The 21,871-nt window shown below is 39.7% G+C and overlaps 1 protein-coding gene across 3 annotated transcripts in view; it reads left to right on the top strand.

Moving 5' to 3' along the window:
- The window catches only part of LOC126356187 (uncharacterized), a 160,933-nt gene that overhangs the window by 20,555 nt on the left and 118,507 nt on the right, over nucleotides 1-21,871 (top strand). The window contains exons 3-6 of one of the 3 annotated variants that reach the window (XM_050006967.1): nucleotides 9,674-9,710; nucleotides 15,444-15,580; nucleotides 17,731-17,857; nucleotides 19,383-19,424. The gene's annotated coding sequence lies outside the window, so the exon portion shown is untranslated. Of the gene's footprint in view, nucleotides 1-9,673; nucleotides 9,711-15,443; nucleotides 15,581-17,730; nucleotides 17,858-19,382; nucleotides 19,425-19,451; nucleotides 19,520-21,871 lie in introns of those variants that run through there. The other 2 variants (XM_050006966.1, XM_050006968.1) reach the window with 2 other exon arrangements.

The raw sequence follows: 21,871 nt of genomic DNA, 5'->3' as shown, positions 1-21,871 counted from the left end.
AGGTTGCCACACCCTGCCATCGGATCACCACATTGTGTACTGTGATTCGTCACTCCATACAACGTTTTCCCACTGTTCAGTCATCCAATGTTTACACTCCTTACACCAAGCGAGGCGTCGTTTGGCATTTACCGGCGTGATGTGTGGCTTATGAGCAGCCTCTCGACCATGAAAGCCAAGTTTTCTCACCTCCCGCCTAACTGTCATGGTACTGGCAGTGGATCCTAATGCAGTCTGGAATTCCCGTGTGATGGTCTGGATAGATGTCTGCCTATTACACATTACGACACTCTTCAACTGTCGGCGGTCTCTGTCAGTCAACAGACGAGGTCGGCCTGTATGCTTTTGTGCTGCACGTGTCCCTTCACGTTTCCACTTCACTATCACATCGGAAACAGTGCACCTAGGGATGTTTGGGATTGTGGATAACACGCCTATAGATGTATGACCACATTCGAAGTCCGTGAGTTCCGCGGAGCGCCCCGTTCTGGTCTCTCACGATGTTGAATGACGACTGAGGTCGCTGATATGGAGTACCTGGAAGTAGGTGGCAGCACAATGCACCTAATATGAAAAACGTACGTTTTTGGGGGTGTCCGGATACTTTTGATCACACAGTGTTTGTGGGAACTGCAGTATAAGGTTTCTTTCATAAATGTCCGACCTGTGTCCATACCGAGATAAGTCCCAGTATCGGCCATCACACGGAGGACGAAGTATACCATTAAAATAAATATCGCAGTCCAGACATGACCTGGCAGTGCTCAAGGAACGTAAGTGAGCCGAGAGCGTGCTAGGCGGAATTTCTTCTCTTTAATTTTTCACGTGACGGACGACGCGACGGTAGAACTGTTTTGTAGACTGTGCAATTGGCAAGAGCCTTTTGTGTACAAAAACTAAATGTGGAAAGGCCAATAGAGGAAGTTCGTTGTTTTTTGTCAGTTTTGGTTCTACGTTAGTTTGTTTAAAAGCTGGCAGAAGGTGTTCTGCATCGTCTTAATGTGTTTGTAAAGCTTTCTCTCATCATACATGAGATGAGGCAATAATGTTCGAAACTCTCCCTGTAATGGTCTTGTTTTCGAAGCACTGTGGATCCACAAATATTTCTTCTTTTATTTGCCTTGTGTCTTTTTCTTCTTCCTCTAAAACAAGTGCAGTAAACCCTACTTCACTGTTACGAAAATTAGCGAGCATATTTACAACTTTCACGAACACAGACCGTCCTTTTCACAGTAACCACAAGGAACAACTGAAACGCGGACGAGCCTCAGTGCTGTGTGGTTGCTAAAGGAACGGGCCGGAACACTGGCGTAATTCGTCCAAACCTCAGTCCTGACTCGGCCCGTTCGTGGGTGACCAGGGCTTAACTAGGATTGCAGACCTCCCAGTTCCGATCGACTTCAGTCGGAAGACATCGTGCCGTATTGATCTGCAGATGTTCGTTGCCAACTGTGCGGCATATTGTTAGCCGGTGTAGACAACATTGTTGTCTGCTTTTTCGCTAAGCTGTGCTGCCACTGTCTGTGTTTTGTTGAGTTATTTCCATTTTTACTTTTTTTCGGAAATAAGTGATGATGCGGCACAGGCTGTCCCATCACGGGTGGGTTACCATCTGCTCCGGTTCAGAAAAGGAAGCCGATTATCAGCAGTTCGTGGAAGCTCAAAACGCAGGTTTGTGACACCTGTACTGCGTACATACAATACTAAACTTCGCATCTGTGTACGACTTAAACTTATGTATATACTCTATGTAGTTAAAACAAACTGTAGACTCATATTTCTACCCCTCACTCCTGCAAACCCTGTATCTTCTCCCCGCCCCCCATCCCCCTTCCCAACTAGCGTGAGCTAAGTTACGATTCACAAGTTGTATAAAGTGAAAGCGTGGCAGCCTAAAGAGGTTACAGAAGTTTGGTACCCTGGGCAATTTATGTAGTACCGATAGCTTCTGCGTATTTTATAGCACAGAGTAGTTACATTCAGCACATCATTAAATTTAAACCATTTCAAATTGAAATACGTAAAACATGTCTGTGATCACGAACCGCATGTGCTACGTCTGCTTTTGTTTACAATTACGAAGGCGCGCCTAACAGACTGCCGTCTGCTAACTATGGTTGTAGGAAGGTTGCACAGAAACAGCTGTTGATATCATAGAGTTGGTCGTTCCTCCGTTATATCGAAACATGACTCCTATCAGTCACCACACCGTGGCTCTTTAGAAAGTGACAAGTAGTACACTGCACGACAAAACAGTGAAAGACCGAGAAGGGGAGGTGGAAACAAAATTAAAGGTCACAGGCTGAGCGAGTATGTGATGTTATTTTAGTGATTACAAAATCAAGTCGAATTTGCGAAGAACTTTGACAGTATGTCACCATAACCTTTCCGGCCAAAGGAACGGTCTTCGCCTTTCTTGGTGCTGATTCTCCCTTGGTAACCCATTGTTCAGATTGTTGTTTGGTCTCAGGAGTAGTATGTATCCATGTTTCATCCACAGTGATGAAACAATTCTTAAAGTCCTGTGGATTCTTCATGAACAGCTGCAAACCATCCTTGCAACACTTCACACGTTTCCATTTTTGGTCAAGCGTGAGCAATCACGAAACCCATCTTGCGGATAGCTTTCTCATGTCCAAATCTTCGTGCAAAATATTATGTGCCCATTAATTCAAGATGTCCACAGCACTAGCAATCTCACGCACCTTAACTCTTCTGTCATCCATTGCCATATCACGGATTTTATCAATGATTTCTGGAGTCGTAACCCTCCACAGGGCATCCAGAATGTTCAGCATCACTTGTACCCATATGGCTACTATGAAAATTTTTAAACCACTTATAGACTCTTCTAATCGAAGGTGCAGAGTCACCGTAATGTTTATCAAGCTTCTCTTTAGTCTCCTGAAGCGTTTTGCCTTTCATAAAGTAATCTTTAATCACCACACGAAATTGTTTTTCGTCCATTCTTTGACAATCACTCGACTTCCTTGATTCACACACAAGCCAAACACAAAGAAATAGATCAATATGGCTGAAACTTGGTGTGCGTTCTTTCCAAAGATGCTACTAACTAAACATGACCTCCATAAGCGCCAGTCGTGCCATCTCTCAGATCTTGCATGGACTTTTCAAACGCCCCTCGTATATTTCTGCTGTTCATTACAGCCTGAAAAAATATTCATTATGCCTGTCACAGAGAGCTGCAGCTCTCATCATTTACATTCTCTAATGGTGTATATGTGCGAGAAGCTACATCGACATCCAACCGTGTCTTCTAAGTGCTTCACTTTTTTGTCAGCAGTGTAAATAATAGCTTGAACAAGCCCAGCAATTAAAATAATGAAAAGTACACTGAAATACAATACCATTTGTTGATGATCAGATTATAACTCAACAAACTGAGGATGATATTTAAAGTTCTGTGTACTGCTGTCAAAATATTTACTTGGGTCATAATATGAAAGTCTCTACACAAAAGATCAAAACTATGGCTTCTGGAGGCAAATATCCACACTGAACAAAAGTAGCCCTAAGTAACAGACTTGTTGAGCATGAATCTCGTTTCTAATGCCTTAGCTGTGCCATAACTTAAGTCATTGATCTTGAACTTGATCACAAGCTGAATAAGTTTGAGGTTATATGTGGAACAATCCAAAAAACATTGTCAAGGAAAACCAGAAGAGAAACTAGAATTAAATTTAATAAAATGATGGCTGTGTCAATTTTGATCCACCACTCAGAGACATGGGTAATGAGTACTAAACTTCTTAGTAAGGTACAAGGATCAGAAACAAGAGATCTGTGAAATGTTGCACAAGATTGGGCAGATTTAGAAAGGACAGTGTGTGCAGGGAACTGATTATTTTTGAAATAGAAGATAGAATTAACAGAAATAAAAAGTGACACTCATACCTGAGCAGGATGCAAGAAGGAAGAATACAAAAAGATGTTTTATTGCAAAAGCAAAATGGTACAAGATAATGGAAGATGAAGGAAATGCTCACAACAACTTTGCCTGTGACTAGAACAGGCAAATCAGAAACTTCTTAAAAAAAAGAAAAAGAATAAGGTATCTGTGTATGTCTTCAGTTTAGTCGTTTGTGCTACTAGCCAGTGTCTGTTTAATTTAGTGTTTCTATTTTATCCGAGATGTACAGAATAAAAATTGTAAATATATTACAAAACACTGTCACAGATACAAATATACTGAAATATATTGTTGAGGAATATTTATGTAAGTGTTCTGTAAATTAGGTACTTTACAGTAGCCGAACTGGAAGTGATGGTGTTCACAGAATTTTCTTTAGATATGAGAATTTATACCAACTTAGACACAGCATTTATCTTGGGTATGTAGACACAAATGTTTCATGAAGATAGAAGAAGGAAAAGACAGCATATAGTGGAGATGATGAGTCACAGAAAGGCACAACAAAAAGACTGCTAAACAAGCGAGCTTTCAGCCAAAAGGTCTTTTTTAAAAAGTAGCCTTTTTGCTGAAAGCTCACCTCTTATACTCAATTGTGTAAGTCAGGCAGTGGCATTGACTCCAGGACTACCTTCTTATTAAGACGACGGTAGTCAATGACAACCCAAAAATCTTTACCCTTTTCTTTCAGAACCAAAAAAACAGACCAGCATCCGGCAAGGTGGATGGCCCAATGCTTCCTGGAGCATCTTATTAATTTTTTGCTTCGGTATCCCCATCTTCAGGGGTGACAATCTATACGGCACTTGGCGCACAGGAACACTATCAGTCAAACTTGTCTCGTACTCCAGCAGTTTCGTCTTGCCTAACCACTTGGACAACACTTCAGGATAGCGCACTAGGACCTCCCTCAACCTGCGCACTTGCTCAGTGGTAAGATGACCCATATCCACCTGTACATTACCAAAATAATCGACACTGGTACCCCTTGACTGATTGCATGAACAGAGTGACATGACAGAACCAGGAGCAAATTTAAAATGAAAAACCCCTGTGGTATAATCAACAACCAACCCAGTGCTTTGCACTAAATCACATCCCAGTATCATGGGACTCTGCAAATTAGAAGCAATAATAAAGCTCTGTGGCCATGAACACCCATTACTGTGCAACTAACCCCACACCTCCCCCTTCAGAGGCAACTAACAGCCGTCAGCAACCCGACATCTTTGGACTGGAGGGAGCAGTAATGAAAATCTACACAAATGCCAGAATTCAAGATACCCCGGAGTAGACAACATTCCATTGGAACTACTGACAGCCTTGGGAGAGCCAGTCCTGACAAAACTCTACCATCTGGTGACCAAGATGTATGAAACAGGCGAAATACCCTCAGACTTCAAGAAGAATATAATAATTCCAATCCCAAAGAAAGCAGATGTGAAAATTACCGAACAATCAGTTTAATAAGCCACAGCTGCAAAATACTAACACGAATTCTTTACAGATGAATGGAAAAACTAGTAGAAGCCGACCTCGGGGAAGATCAGTTTGGATTCCGTAAAAATACTGGAACACATGAGGCGACACTGACCTTACGACTTATCTTAGAAGGAAGATTAAGGAAAGGCAAACCTACGTTTCTAGCATTTGTAGACTTAGAGAAAGCTTTTGACAATGTTGACTGGAATACTCTCTTTCAAATTCTGAAGGTGGCAGGCGTAAAATACAGGGAGCAAAAGGCTATTTACAATTTGTACAGAAACCAGATGGCAGTCATAAGAGTCGAGGGACATGAAAGGGAAGCAGTGGTTGGGAAGGGAGTAAGACAGGGTTGTAGCCTCTCCCCGATGTTATTCAATCTGTATATTGAGCAAGCAGTGAAGGAAACAAAAGAAAAATTCGGAGTAGGTATTAAAATCCATGGAGAAGAAATAAAAACTTTGAGGTTTGCCGATGACATTGTAATTCTGTCAGTGACAGCAAAGGCCTTGGAAGAGCAATTGAATGGAATGAACAGTGTCTTGAGAGGAGTATATAAGATGAACATCAACAAAAGCAAAACGATGATAATGGAATGCAATCAAATTAAGTCGGGTGATGCTGAGGGAATTAGATTAGGAAATGAGACACTTAAAGTAGTAAAGGAGTTTTGCTATTTGGGGAGCAAAATAACTCATGATGGTCGAAGTAGAGAGGATATAAAATGTAGACTGGCAATGGGAAGGAAAGTGTTTCTGAAGAATACCCAGTTTTACATTGTACTCCCCTGCCTTTATCCATACTCTGTACAACGCACTTGCCTTCCAAACCTCCCTCAACTAAAGCAAGTGCGACAGCAGAAGCTTGCATATCCTGAACTTCAGAAGCAATCTGATTCCTAAGTTCCTACATTGCATCACTGAGATCAACATTCAGAAAATCTATTTAACAATTATTGTAATGAGTCAGGTGAGCTTGCACAAGTGTGCCTCTGCGTAACTGGAGAAGATCATAAAATTTCGAGTGTATGAGCAATGTCGTCCACCGATATTTTAATGTGTGGAAGCTACTCACCTACAGCCGTGATATAATCAACAGGAAGGGAGAATGGGGCATTGCCCACCGTTGTGCGGAGCTGCACCAGTAACTCATCAACATTGCCCTCCACGGACAAACTGTGTACGCGCAGTTCATAAATTAAATGCTCGCGGCACAAATATGAAATCCCAGGGCAAGTTCGTCCACTCATGCTGGGCAACTTTCTGAAAGAGCAAAATGTATTAGTGAACATGAACAAACACTCTTATCACAAGCTTCAACTATCAACATGAAGGGTAAAAATGGAAACCCCCACTATTGCTCTGCTACCAATTGTACTGTGGTACTATCAATTTCTTTAGAAAATCAAAATTACAATCTCATCACAGTTATTTAAAGGAAATAGGAAGCCCAGGATCACTATTGATGGACAAGCCTGTGATTGTTTTACAATTTTAATGACTCAAAACAGACTTTATTATAAACTTCAATTCAGACATTTGCCCTCTTACTGATGCGACATCCAAATCTTCACTTTGATTGAATTACATAAACACGAATAAGAATCATATTTTTTGTGTCCACAATGAAAATCATTGGTAGTAGGCACGGTGAATAATCAAATGTTCAAATGTGTTTGAAATCTTATGGGACCTAACTGCTAAGGTCATCAGTCCCTAAGCTTACACACTACTTAAAGTAAATTATCCTAAGGACAAACACACACACACACCCAGGCCTGAGGGAGGACTTAAACCTCCGCAGGGACCAGCAGCACATTCCATGACTGCAGCACCTTAGACCGCTCGGCTAATTCCGCACGGCAGAGATTAATCAATCGCAAACAATCAGTCTTGTTTAACCATGTCTCAAGAGACTAATAACAGTATACACTTCCAACTAAAGTTACACAGCCACATAATACCACAATTAAACCTTAAGAAAACTGAATTGCCCACATAAAGGTCTATAGTGAAACATGGTTATACTAAAAATTCAATGTGGGCCCACCAAGGTTGCAAAACTTGCACACAGGAATAATAACAAGTTGCACATTCATTAAAGATACACAAATGATTAATATCAGTGCTAAATAAGAAGGGCTAGTAACAACTCAGCCAAAAAAATGAGTTACAGAAACGCCAATATTAACAGGGTGACCTCACTAACTAAGGACGTAATGACTCAGAATGATTCCCAAATTGCACTTAACTTTAGAGAACAGCGTTAAGGCCCACAGCAGTATTTGGAAGCAATAATGCTATGGCCAGCAGGCAATACTAGCATTCACTCCCCATGGCTTGTGCACAGGGTCACATAGCAGATGGTAAATATTTATATATTATCTGAGTGGCCCCACAATGAGTGATCCTGACAAGAATCCATACCCACACTGATGCCAGAGAACAAGCTGTCTTAACAAATAGCCTGCAGCACAAATAGATTACAATGAAAACAAGGTCAAATCAGAGCCACACTAGAACATGTAATAAGCACACACCCAAATTCTTAAGGAGCAATACTCTAACATTACCTGTATCGCAGTAAATTAGCAGGAAACTTAGAGATCACTTCCAGTTACCTTAAGGCACTTTCAACATTAAATATACATACCAAATGATTAAACCATTAACTCTATGCTGCCGGACATGTACTCCACCGCAGCCAGTCCCAAAGCATACAATATATCCTAAAACAAGTCAAAGTTTGCAAAATTTGCATGAAAACCACTTAAAACACACACTCCATGGATGATCAAAAACAGAATAAGGAACATCAGCCTCCTTAAAATGGCCACTGTGGAACCAAGTTCAGGATCATCTCCGGCAGCTTCCCATGCCACAATAAGTTTCAATGTAACTTTGAACTTGCAAATTACAGGCTGGGAAGCTGTTCAGCATGAGATGATGAACCCACCACAATTTTGCACGTCAAGGCGCCCAATGATTGGCACCATACATCCAGTGCACTACATAAGACAAGGGCGGCGAGTATGGCGAGGCCCATGCACCACGTTTAAGGATGCGGGCTTGTTTTCAACATAAGTTGGTTAGTTGAATACCAACCGGAGACTAACTCATCACACGTTCACCCAGAAAACCCACTGGGGGAGCAGTCAAAGATAGCAGGACAGCTGAATATCGATATCAGCGATGCAAGTCAAACACCCTAGTACCAGCCGCCATGGCTCACAGTGCATTCAGTTTGCTTGAGCTTCAGCTGATACATTAAATGAAGAGAATCAACTAAGCTATATTACCCTGTATTCTAGCAATGGAAGCGCCAGGTTGGAATATCAACAATACAGGGAAAAGGTAGATTGCTACATGCCAGAAAGTTGACACACTGAGTTGCAGACAGGCATTACGAAATGACAATTTTACAGGGCGAAAGCCTTCATCAGAACATGAAACACACACACATTCATCACACAAGCAAACACATCTCACATACATATGACTGACAGGTCTGACTGGAATGCCTGCCTGTCTGTAACTGAACGTATTATTGTTACACTGAGTAGAAATCTAGATTTTTCCTATATTGTTGTTACTTTGTATTTGTCATGATGGTGTTTAAAGTGAGCTGTCAACACATGAACAGCAGTCTGCTAGAATTGACGATAGAGATCACCATATGAGAAGAATGAAGCATAACTTGCAATGGCTATACCAGATTTCTAGTAGTGCAGATATGCATGAGATTCATACCAATCACATTTGATTTTGGATCTTCAGAACATGCAGAGATGTGTATTTAGATTTGTTTCAGTGTATGTTGAATGATGTAGTAGTAGCAGTAGCATAATTAATGGCTTGAAATGGAATTCATTACGAAACAAAAGTTGTAGATTAGTAAGTATCTGCTACAAAGTTCTTGTAGGTTTCCTTGGATGGACTAGTATTAAATGTAAGTTTTATTGTGAATGAGGGGAGAAACTATAAAAACAGAGATGTTCCATTGCACAAAGTCAGTGAGTAGATTCTCCTACACATTTGTGGAATGCAAAGGCAGATGCAGGGTGAAAAAGAGATCTTAAGCTGAAGATCTAAATTGATAGTATGTTTCAGAAGACTAAAATTGTGAACTGAATGATCAATAGACTTGAAGTGATCAGTACTATTAGCACATTAATTTCACTTATTTCATAGTCCATATTGTCACAAAAATGTGAAAATTTTATTACAATTTAAGGTAATTATGATTAATTGCCTTTTTCAGTTTTCAATGCCTGAATTAATTTCTGAGATGTTTCAAGGTATGTTGCATGCAAAGCAGCCTGTACTGTGAACATAATTTTATTCCGTTTAGGAACAGAAATACCTGTAACAACAGATATATAGAATAAAATTGTGATGAAATTTCAGTATGTGTGTTTAACTTTAAAGTGTACTATACCACCTGCCAAAAGATAATGAAGCACCAGAATAAATGGTCAGATGTCATTGTAACTTTGATCACATGTACACCAGTGGTGGATATATAACTGATTAGAGTTGCAATTCACTGTGACAGGTAGAATGGGAACCAGACTGCTTTAGGGTTGTTTGTATGAATGCTTAGTGTTGTTAAAAGGCCTGGTAAGGCTTATAGAGGGTACGTACAGTGTCATTTTGGCCAGTCACTATGAAGGAGACAAAGATGATGCATACTCATATGAGAAAATGTTATCAGCACCTAACAGAGTTTGAAAGGGGCCTTAGCATGAGTCTCTGTTTGGACAGCTGGTCAAATCTTGCAATTTCCAGATTTGTGCAGCTCTCAGATGTGACAGAGACCCAAAGTTGGACTGCATGAGGGCAGGCATATTCATTGTTAAGCTTTTGGTCACCCTTGTCCAACCATCAAAATTCATTGTAACCTCTTCCTATCTGCATCTACCATTTGAGGGCAAGTAATGGTCTCCCTGCAACATTCCATTTCCCACAGCTATGGTGAGAGACTAACAACAGCCAGACTTTGGAATTATCACCCCATGCTTAGGCAGCTATTAAAACCACAACACAAATGGCTGCATTTGGAATGGTGCACGACTCAAAAGCATGAATTGCTGATGAATTATCACATTGTGTACAGCAGTAATCTGGTTCTCCACTACCCCAGGTGACCATCGTCAGTGATTATGGAGGTGACCAAGGAAGAGGTCCTCTCCTTCGAAAGTTCAGGAGAAACACAGTAGTGTTACTCCTGTCATTATAGTGCGGAGAGCAATCAGGTATAGCTTCTTGTGTTACCTCTCATGCAACAGCATTGTGGTGCCATTTTTCAACAGGACACTGCTCATCCACACATAGCATGTTGATACAGAATAAATTTGTCAGTCTGCAGTGGAGTGTATGCTGCTATGAAACTTCATGGTAGATAAAACTGTGTGCTGGACAGAGAAAGAAATTGTGACATTCACCTTTTGCAGACAAGTGCTCTACCATCTGAACCACCCAAGAATCACTTTCAACCCTTTGTCACAGCTTTACTTCCACCAGTACCTCATCTCCTACCTTGCAAACTTCGCAGAAACTGCCCTGCAAAACTTACAATACTAGCACTCCTGGAAGTAAGGATGTGGTGGAGACAGGGTTTAGCCACATGCTAGGGGATGTTTCCAGAACGAAATTTTCACTCTGCACCAGAGTGTGTGAGGACGGGTTGTGAGTCATGCTTGGGTAGATCAGTTGGTAGAGCATTTGTTCATGAAAGGCAAAGGTCCCAAGTTCAAATCTCAGTCTGCCACGCAGTTTTAGTCTGCTAGGAAGTTTTATATAAACACACACTCCACTGAAGAGTCAAATTTCATTCTGAAAACATTCCCCAGGCTGTGGCTAAGCCAGGTCTCCACAATATCCTTTCTTCTCAGAGTGCTAGTCTTGCAAGTTTTGCAGGAGAGCTGCTGTGGAGTTTGAAAAGTAGAAGATGAGGTGTTGGTGAAAGTAAAACTGTGGGGATGGGTTGTGAGTCGCGCTTGGATAGCTCCGTTGGTAACACACTTACTCACAAAAGGCAAAGGCCCCAGGTTCAAGTCTTGGTTCAGCACACAGTTTTAACCTGGCAGCAAGGAAGTTCAGGATACTTATATTAGTTCTAAGTGTGTTGGTATCCATTGAAACTATACATGATGCTCCATTGATATTGACCAGGCCAAATATCTCATGAAATAAGCATCAAACAAAAAAACTCCAATGAATGAAACTTGTCTTGCTTGAATGGGGAAACCAGATAGCGCTATGGTTGGCCCACTAGACGGCACTGCCATTGGTCAAACAGATATCAACAGCGTTTTTTTAAAGTAGGAACCCCCATTTTTTATTACATATTCATGTAGTACATAAAGAAATATGAATGTTTTAGTTGGACCACTTTTTTCGCTTTGTGATAGATGGCGCTGTAATAGTCACAAACATATAAGTGTGTGGTATCACGTAACATTCCACCAGTGCAGACGGTATTTGCTTCATGATACATTACCTGTGTTAAAATTGACTGCTTACCAATTGCGGAAAAGGTCGATTTTGTGTTGATGTACGGTTTTTGTGATCAAAATGACCAACAGGCGTGTAATATGTACGCTGCTCGGTATCCTGGATGACATCATCCAAGTGTCCGGATCGTTCGCCAGATAGTTACGTTATTTAAGGAAAGGGGAAATGTTCAGCCACATATGAAACATCAACCACAAACTGCAACAAATGATGATGCCCAAGTAGGTGTTTTCGCTGCTGTCATGGCTAGTCCGCACATCAGTAGCAGAAAAATTGCACGAGAATCGGAAATCTCAAAAAAGTTGGTGTTGAGAATGCTACATCAACATTGATTGCACCCGTAACATATTTCTATGCACCAGGAATTGCATGGCAATGACTTTGAACATCGTGTACAGTTCTGCCACTGGGCACAAGAGAAATTATGGAACGATGATAGATTTTTTGCACACATTCTATTTAGCGATGAAGTGTCATTCACCAAGAGCAGTAACATAAACCAGCATAATATGCACTATTGGGCAACAGAAAATCCATGATGGCTGCAACAAGTGGAACATCAGTGACCTTGGCAGGTCAATGTACGGTGCGGCATTTTGGGAGGAAGGATTATTGGCCCTAATTTTATCAATGGCAATCCAAATGGTGCAATATATGCTGATTTCCTACATAATGTTCTACCGATGTTACTACTAGATGTTTCACTCCATGACAGAATGGCGATGTACTTCCAACATGATGGATGTCCAGCACATAGCTCACTTGTGGTTGAAGCGGTATTGAATATATTTCATGACAGGTGGATTGGTCATCGAAGCAGCATACCATGGCCTGCATGTTCACCGGATCTGATGTCCCCAGATTTCTTTCTGTGGCCATAGTTGAAGGATATTTGCTATCATGATCCACCAACAATACCTGAGAACATGCGTCAGCACATTGTCAAGGCATGTGTGAGCATTACGGAAGGCTAACTACTCGCTATTGAGAGGAATGCCATTACACGTATTGCCAAATGCATTGAGGCTGATGGGCATCATTTTGAGCATTTATTGCATTAATGTGGTATTTACAGGTAATCACGCTGTAACAGCATGCATTCTCAGAAATGATAACTTCACAAAGGTACATTGCAACAACCGAAATAAACTGTTCAAACATACCTACATTCTGTATTTTAATTTAAATACCTACCTGTTACCAACTGTTCATCTAAAATTGTGAGCCATATGTTTGTGACTATTACAGTGCCATCGATCACAAAGCGAAAAAAGTGGTCCAACGAAAATATTCATATTTCTTTATGTACTACATGAATATGTAATAAAAAATGGGGTTCCTATTTTTTTTAAATGCAGTTGATATCCGTTTGACCTATGGCAGTGCCATCTAGCGGGCCAACCATAGCGCCATCTGGTTCCCCCCTTCAAGCTAGATAAGTTTCATTCTTTGTAGTTTTTTTGTTTGACGCTTATTTTGTGAGATATTTGACCTGGTCATGACCAATGGACCACCCTGTTTAGTTGTCTTCTCCAGGTTCAAAATTTATTCTATGTGATTCATAGTAAAATGGAGCCTTCTTGTCATAAATAAAATACTGGTAATAAATTTAGTTGAAATTTCTGGTTTATTCTACCAGCAGAGTCAACGAAATTGTAGGTCATAAAACGTTTCACCGTAATTGCTACTGTTGTACAATACAGTGACATAAATATGTATGACAAAAATTAGTTTGCCCTCAATCACATTCTTACAACTTCTGCTCTCTGGCTTCTCCATGCTAAACATAGTGGACTTAGCCCGGCGTGAATACATTATTTACATTTTTGCATCTTTATGCATGTGACAAATGAAACACAATATTTATGATAAAAACTAAACAGTGTTTTGTGATTTTTCATGTAATAATTCTACATCATGCAATGATCATTATTTACAGAAATAAAATGTTTGGTTCCTATGTTTAACAGTACAATGAATCTGGACCAAGTAGTTGTTTTGAAACTTTTACAACAAATTTACATTTTAGTATTTACTTTTCTCTGAAAGTGACTTTTTAAATTTTGTACACTATTTTAATATTCTAAAAATCTAAATAGAATTCTAGTATTAACTTTTGTGGGAATCAACAGAGTTTTATAATTTTGATTTATGTTGTAATTTAAATACAACAATGTGGGAAGAGACAGAGTGCTACTTACTGTGAAGAAGATACGTTAAGTGCAGACAGGCACAATTAAAAGACACTTACATAATTTTAATTGGGCCTGTCTGCAACTTTGTGTGTCTTCTTTACAGTAAGTAGCAATCTTTCTTTTCCTACATTGTTGATATTCCTACCTGGAGTTGCCATTGTAATTTAAATACAGTATTTCAAGTTTTGATAATGGTCCAATACAACAAGTTTGATCAGATTTGAAGTGCATTGTTTATACTCTGTCGTCTAAGCTTACTGATAAGCAATAATTTTTCAAAAGGACATCCCTTTTTGCAAATGTGCAGATTTTGAAGTTTCATTAAGTTACATATTATTTTCTATTCTATAGTAGGTGTGATGGCTTTTCTGTCTCTTACAAAAGTTGTGGTCATTATCAAGGTAGTACAAGAAATATTCATTTTTAAATTGCTTCACAATCTAATATTTCTGAATAATTGCATGTTGCAAACATGGTTGTAATTATGGTTCATCAAAAAACCTTTCTTTTCTCTGCTAAACATAAGAACATAAGCTGAACATTAGAACTGTGTAAAGTATAGACATCAAAGACAGAAATTCTGGGTTCCTTAATTAATTTACAGCTTTTGTATGCTGACTATTGAATATGTAAACTGTTAGTGTGGAACCTGCTCCACAGCAGAAGGTGCCATACTACTTTATACATAATCAGATTCAGGCTTGAAATATCTGGTACACTGTCTTAAAAACTTTATAACATGTCTCTATGAACTTTCTGCATGTTACTGAAGTACTTCCGTGTTCTGTGGCTAGGAAGAGCCAAAGGTCTGTCCCCATCATGGAATATGTGTGGGACCAGCTTGGATGTCAACTCTGTCCGAGTGCCAGTATCCAGGTTATCAAAGTACGATTTCAACAGATGTGGGTCAGCTTGCTTCAGAAGAGCTTTATGACACCCTTCCCAGCCAAATCAGTTCATGCATCTAGGCCAGAGGGGATGCAACATCATTCTGATAAGTGGGCTCACTCCCATGTTCTTTGTAAATTTGGCTTGAATTTCAAATCACTGAAGTAACATCACATACCCACTCAACCCATGGAGTTTCACTTCATTTTCTCCTCCCCTTCTGGTTACTTCACTTTTTTTCAGGCAGTGTATTTCAGATGTAGTTTAAATGTTCTCAGTTTATTCTGTTCTTTAGTGTGATACATGCCCAGTTCATAGTGTTCCTTGGCAAAATTCCTGACTTTTCCACAAAACTAGGATATTATTGATTCTTCTTATCTGGGGACACAATAAACAAAAATATTAGTGTGTGTTTTCATTTTTCATTTCAAGGAAATGTCTCAGTAAAACTGCTGAATAGGAGACTGCAGGAAAGTGCACCGACTATAGTACAAGACAGTGTTCCAGAAGGAAGTGAAAACTGGGAATCGAAGCGACCACTTTTGACACGCCTATCAACACTTCGAGAGGTACTACAGAGCACAGTGATTTAGTGATATATTTCTCAAATTGAATAAACTGCTAGCCACATACTGATGAAGAGTTTCATGTTTTTTTTCTATTTCATACTTTTTGTGCTTCCCACTTCTTTACACTTTGCCATGTATTAGTCACTCTTCCACATTATCATTGTGTCCATTTCACCCTGTAATCTGCTCCAGCCACTACCTCATGTTATGCCACTTTTTATTTTGTCTACATACCACCATTCTCAGTTTCTTTGCAATCTCAATCAATCCAAACACTGCTTCATCCTCCCTATTTTTTCAGACCTTAGCGTGTTCTGATTTCATCCCCTAACTTATCTCTTCAGATCCCATCTTCTATTAATAATTATGTCATATGGTATATTGCAATGATTGTGAAATGTTGGATGTTCTAGCTTACCTCATTCTGAAGCTCTTGCTAATAACTTACTCAGAGAGCAGAATCGGTTTAAAATTTAAATAACGGTATTCATTATTTTACCTGTCATAGAAGTTATACATCTTTTGTACAGATCTGACAGAGCTCAGCACATAAACTCTGCCTTTTAACGACAAAATGATACTGCTTAACCATAATTTTGAGAAAAGACAAAAAGGGTACTCAGGTCAACAGTGTTAAAAAAAAAGTTAGTTACAATTCAGACATTTTCATAGGAATGTGCAAGTCATGCAGTCATGCATTGACTCTCATAAGTAAGTTCTAAATAGTGTAACTAATTATCTTTAATGTTTTGAAAGCATACAGGTAAACAGTCAATGAAATTGCATGTACACCATGAGCTAAAACATTATGACCACCTGCTTAGTGGCTTGTTTGTCCATCTTTGGAACACAATACACCACTGATTTTATTTATCACAGAGCCAACAGATTTTTCCTAGGTTTGTGGAGTTATGTGACATTAGATGTTTATGCACAGGTTATGAAATTTGTGTAAATAATGGGCCACTTATTTGCATACGTGGTGATGGTGCCCAATTGCGACCCAGATGGGTTCCATAGAATTTACATCAGGCGAACCTGGTCACTGAGACATCAATGTGAGTTCACTATGATGCTCCTTAAACCACTGTAGCATGGTTCTGACTCTGAGACATGGAGAGTTATTTTGCTGAAGGATGACATCGCCACTGGGAAAGACATCATGCATGAGGGAATGCAGATGGTTCGCAGCTATAAGTGTATCTTTGATTACTTCCACAGACCCCTGCCATGTCTGAGAATGTCTCCCATAGCATAATACTGCTCCAAGCAGCCTGAATCCATGGCGTTCTGCATGTTTTGAACTGCCATTCACCTCAGTGACAGCATTTGTGAAGATAACCAATGACCTAGTGTAATAAAAATGTGATTCACCCAAAGAGCCAAAACATTTCCATTGATCAACACTCAAATCCCAGTGGTCCTATGACCATTGCAATCATCACTGACAATGCCATTGTACCAACATGTGAAAATACAGGGTCGTCTACTGCAAAGCTTTCAACAATGTACGATGAACAGTGTGCTCCGAAACACTTGTGTGTGCACCAGCAGTGTGGCCTTTCAGCAGAGATGCCACAGAACCTGCCCTACTTTACAGAACAGACAACCCCACATTCCGTGAAGAGTTGTGGACATCCAACCATATAGCACTCAGTGGTAGTTTTACTGTCCTTCTACCTCTTTCCATAGAAGCTCACGAGAGCAGCATGTGAACATTTGATCAGCTTTACTGCTTTTGAGATTTTTGCTCACAGGCTTGGCATAATAATAATCTGTTCTTTGACAAAATCACTTATCTCAATGGATTTCCCCATTTGCAGCCCATAGCTTTGCTAGGGTCATCCCCATCCATCTCGGCTCCAATTACATACTTTTCATACCGCATCATGTGCCTGCAATGTCACCAGGCAGCATCCAACGTTGTGGTGAGCAATGGTCATAATGTTTCGGCTTATCAGTGTAAATTGTGTTCAAGAGGAGCCTGCAGCTCCACCAGGCAGCATCCAACCTTGCGGTGGGCAATGTCATAATGTTTTGGCAATCAGTGTAAATTGTTTTTAAGAGGAGGTAATAGTATACTGTTAGCACTTAAGACTTCAAAATATCTTCTACTCTCTTCCTTAGATACAAACATTGTGTGTTTTCAGAGTTTACTTCAAAAACAACAAGAATGGGAAGTTTCTCGGAGTCAGACACCATACTCAGAACAGTCTTGGCAGTCATAATGTATTTTCACAGTCTTGGACAATGGGAGTTGTGTGGCATTTGAAATTGGTAAGGGGAGACCTTTCAATTTACAACTGCCTCTTTGCATTTTGGTATTTCATAAACAGGTTTTTTTTCTCTACATGAGTATAATCTTTATTTTAGTGCAATTCTTACATGCTACAATTCTTTTGGTATAACTGTTTATAAGATTTCAGTGTAAGGATATTCCACATATTTCTGCTTCTGTTTTAAACACACACAAACCATTGCTGTCCATTTTTAATGTACTCACCAGTTTACTTTCCAGCTTCACCAAATGAATTCCCCAATTTGTGTGTGGAAAGAGTTTATGGCATATATAAGTATTTATTTGTTTGTAAATAAAATAGAAAGAAACTTCCACATGGGAAAAATATATTAAAAACAAAGATTCCAAGACTTACCAAGCAGGAAAGCGCCGGTAGACAGGCACAATAAATAAAACACACAAACACACACACAAAATTTCTAGCTTTTGCAACCGACGGTCGCTTCTTCAGGAAAGAGGGAAGGACAGGGAAAGACGAAAGGATGTCTGCTTGTGTCTGTGTATGTGCGGATGGATATGTGTGTGTGTGCGAGTGTTCACCTGTCCTTTTTTCCTCCTAAGGTAAGTCTTTCCACACCCGGGACTCGAATGACTCCTTACCCTCTCCCTTAAAACCGACATCCTTTCGTCTTTCCCTCTCCTTCCCTCTTTCCTGAAGAAGCAACAGTCGGTTGCGAAAGCTAGAAATTTTGTGTGTGTGTTTGTGTGTTTTATTTATTGTGCCTGTCTACCGGCGCTTTCCCGCTTTGTAAGTTTTGGAATCTTTGTTTTTAATATATTTATTTGTTTGTATTTTTTAAAGCTTTCCCAACATAACAAATGTTGTTGAGCCTATGGTATTACATCAGTTGGTTTAACTCAAAACTCTGTATTATTTTGACAAAGCACCTGCTTGTCATCATCAGGTGATGATATCAATTGTTGGTGGAAAACTCCATCAGAATTTTAATATCAGTCCACAAGTGCTAACATCCATTAATCCCATTATCTTGGTATCAGTATACTTAGTATGGGGCATTGAAAACAGGCTGTCAGATGAGCTGGTGATTCTGAAATCACAAAGTAATGGCTTCTTAGGTCTCTTTTAGCATCATCTTCTGTAGTTGAGGTGGTTTTGACAAGTAGCACGCGTGGGGCTTGGTTAAACACACTGGCTCTCAGATGGAAACTTTTCAGATTCTATGCTACCATGGGAAATCCTACATTGGTCAAACTTACACCATTAGAGATATATGTGATGAACACTAGTATCATGGGTAGCATGGGTACAACCAAGGCAAGTAATGGGATCCAGTACTGTCTGTGCTAAAATATCATCAATTCCAAACAACTCAGAAACACAATTTGTGGCTTTATATATGACAGTTCATCTTATGGCCTATTTTCATTGCTATTCTACATAATAAATGCTGTTTCAGGCGCTCAGTTTTTTGTTTTTTTTTTTTTTGTTTTATGTCTTATGTATCATGAAAACACTTCCTGTTAGTTCCATTTCTATTCTAGGGAAGAGGGAAAAGTCACAAGGAGCCAGATCCAGTGAAGAGGGTGGGTGCAATACTGTTCTCTTTGGCCAAAAACCTTTCCAACACTCAATGTTGTGCAACCAAGAGCATTATCAAGGTAGAAGAGCAAATCCTTAGGTATTTACAGTGCAGCTTCTTTCCACATGGGGTCATGCAGGAGTGTTCAGTAGGGGCATTTAGTGGGAGAAACAATCACTTATGCCCCTTAGTGTACTGAAAAGTAATTCTAGATACACTTGGGTCCCCATTATATGCCACATTTTTGTTTATAAAAATGTGTTGTTACAGTAACAGAAGTCCTTTTCAAGACTACTTCAAAACAGGTTGTGAAACATATTTACATCTTCTTGAGCAGGTGAAACACTTTGATCTTGAGCAGGAAGAACACTATGGCCTTATGTGTGTAATTATTAAGTGAGAAGTACATGCCATTTCTGAAAATCATTTCATAAACTACTGTATCCATGAACCTTAGGCCAACACTTATGGTCTAAAACCAAACCAGTCAAAATATGAAATGCTCTTGGTATTGGCATACACTGGTTTGCAAACCATAGGTGCCACAGACAGGACTGCCCTCTTGCCAAAGAATGAAGCCATGTGTTAATTATTTTGCACTGCCAGCAGATCCTCTTCTGATGTCTCTATGAGTCAATATCACTATAACAGCCTGCACTGGAACAACACATTGCGTTCCCAACATGCCTCCTTGGATGGTTGGTACACTTACTCATTTCCCCATATTCCCAATATATTTGATTAAGAGTGTCTTCAAAATTCAAAAATTTTGGGAATATGGGGGAATGAATATGAGTGTTTTGAAAATTAAAGAGACCTTTGGAGAAAAGAGAACCACTTGTATGAATATCAAGAGCTCAGATGGAAACCCAGTTCTAAGCAAAGAAGTGAATACAGAAAGGTTGAGGGAGTATATAGAGGGTCTATACAAGGGTGATGTACTTGAGGACAATATTTTGGAAATGGAAGAGGATGTAGATGAAGATGAAATGGAAGATATGATATTGCGTGAAGAGTTCAACAGAACACTGAAAGACCTGAGTCAAAACAAAGACCCGGGAGTAGACAACATTCCATTAGAACTACTGACAGCCTTGGGAGAGCCAGTCCTGACAAAACTCTACCTCCTGGTGAGCAAGATGTATGAGACAGGCGAAATACCCTCAGACTTCAAGAAGAATATAATAATTCCAATACCAAAGAAAGCAGGTGTTGACAGATGTGAAAATTACCGAACTACCAATTTAATAAGTCACGACTGCAAAATACTAACGCGAATTCTTTGCAGACAAATGGAAAAACTAGTAGAAGCCGATCTCGGGGAAGATCAGTTTGGATTCAGTAGAAATATCGGAACATGTGAGGCAATACTAACCCTACGACTTATCTTAGAAGCTAGATTAAGGAAAGGCAAACCTACGTTTCTAGCATTTGTAGACTTAGAGGAAGCTTTTGACGATGATGACTGGGATACTCTCTTTCAAATTCTGAAGGTGGCAGGGGTAAAATACAGAGAGCGAAAAGCTATTTACAATTTGTACAGAACCCAGATGGCAGTTATAAGAGTTGAGGGACATGAAAGGGAAGTAGTGGTTGGCAAGAGAGTGAGACAGGGTTGTAGCCTTTCCTCGATGTTATTCAATCTGTATATTGAGCAAGCAGTGAAGGAAACAAAAGAAAAATTCGGAGTAAGTATTAAAATCCATGGAGAAGAAATAAAACTTTGAGGTTTGCCGATGACATTGTAATTGTGTCAGAGACAGCAAAGGACTTGGAAGAGCAGTTGAACAGAATGTATAGAGTCTTGAAAGTAGGATATAAGATGAACATCAACAAAAGCAAAATGAGGGTAATGGAGTGTAGTCAAATTAAGTCGAGTGATGCTGAGGGAATTAGATTAGGAAATGAGACACTTAAAGTAATAAAGGAGTTTTGCTATTAGGGGAGCAAAATAACTGATGATGGTTGAAGTAGAGAGGATATAAAATGTAGACTGGCAATGGCAAGGAAAGCTTTTCTGAAGAAGAAAAATTTGTTAGCATCGAGTATAGATTTAAGTGTCAGGAAGTCGTTTCTGAAAGTATTTGTATGGAGTGTAGCCATGTATGGAAGTGAAACATGGACGATAAATATTTTGGACAGGAAGAGAATAGAATCTTTAGAAATGTGGTGCTACAGAAGAATGCTGAAGATTAGCTGGGTAGATCACATAACTACTGAGGAAGTGTTGAATAGGATTGGGGAGACGTTTGTGGCACATCTTGACTAGAAGAAGGGATCAGTTTGTAGGACATGTTCTGAGGCATCAAGGGATCACCAGTTTAGTATTGGAGGGCAGTGTGGAGGGTAAAACTCATAGAGGGAGACCAAGAGATGAATACACTAGATTCAGAAGGATGTAGGTTGCAGCAGGTACTGGGAGATGAAGAAGCTTGCACAGGATAGAGTAGC

This window comes from Schistocerca gregaria, chromosome 3 (assembly GCF_023897955.1).
Source record: "Schistocerca gregaria isolate iqSchGreg1 chromosome 3, iqSchGreg1.2, whole genome shotgun sequence".
NCBI lineage: Eukaryota > Metazoa > Arthropoda > Insecta > Orthoptera > Acrididae > Schistocerca > Schistocerca gregaria.
The sequence above is the reverse complement of the archived record's forward strand: the minus strand, read 5'-3'. Positions and strand labels throughout refer to the sequence as shown.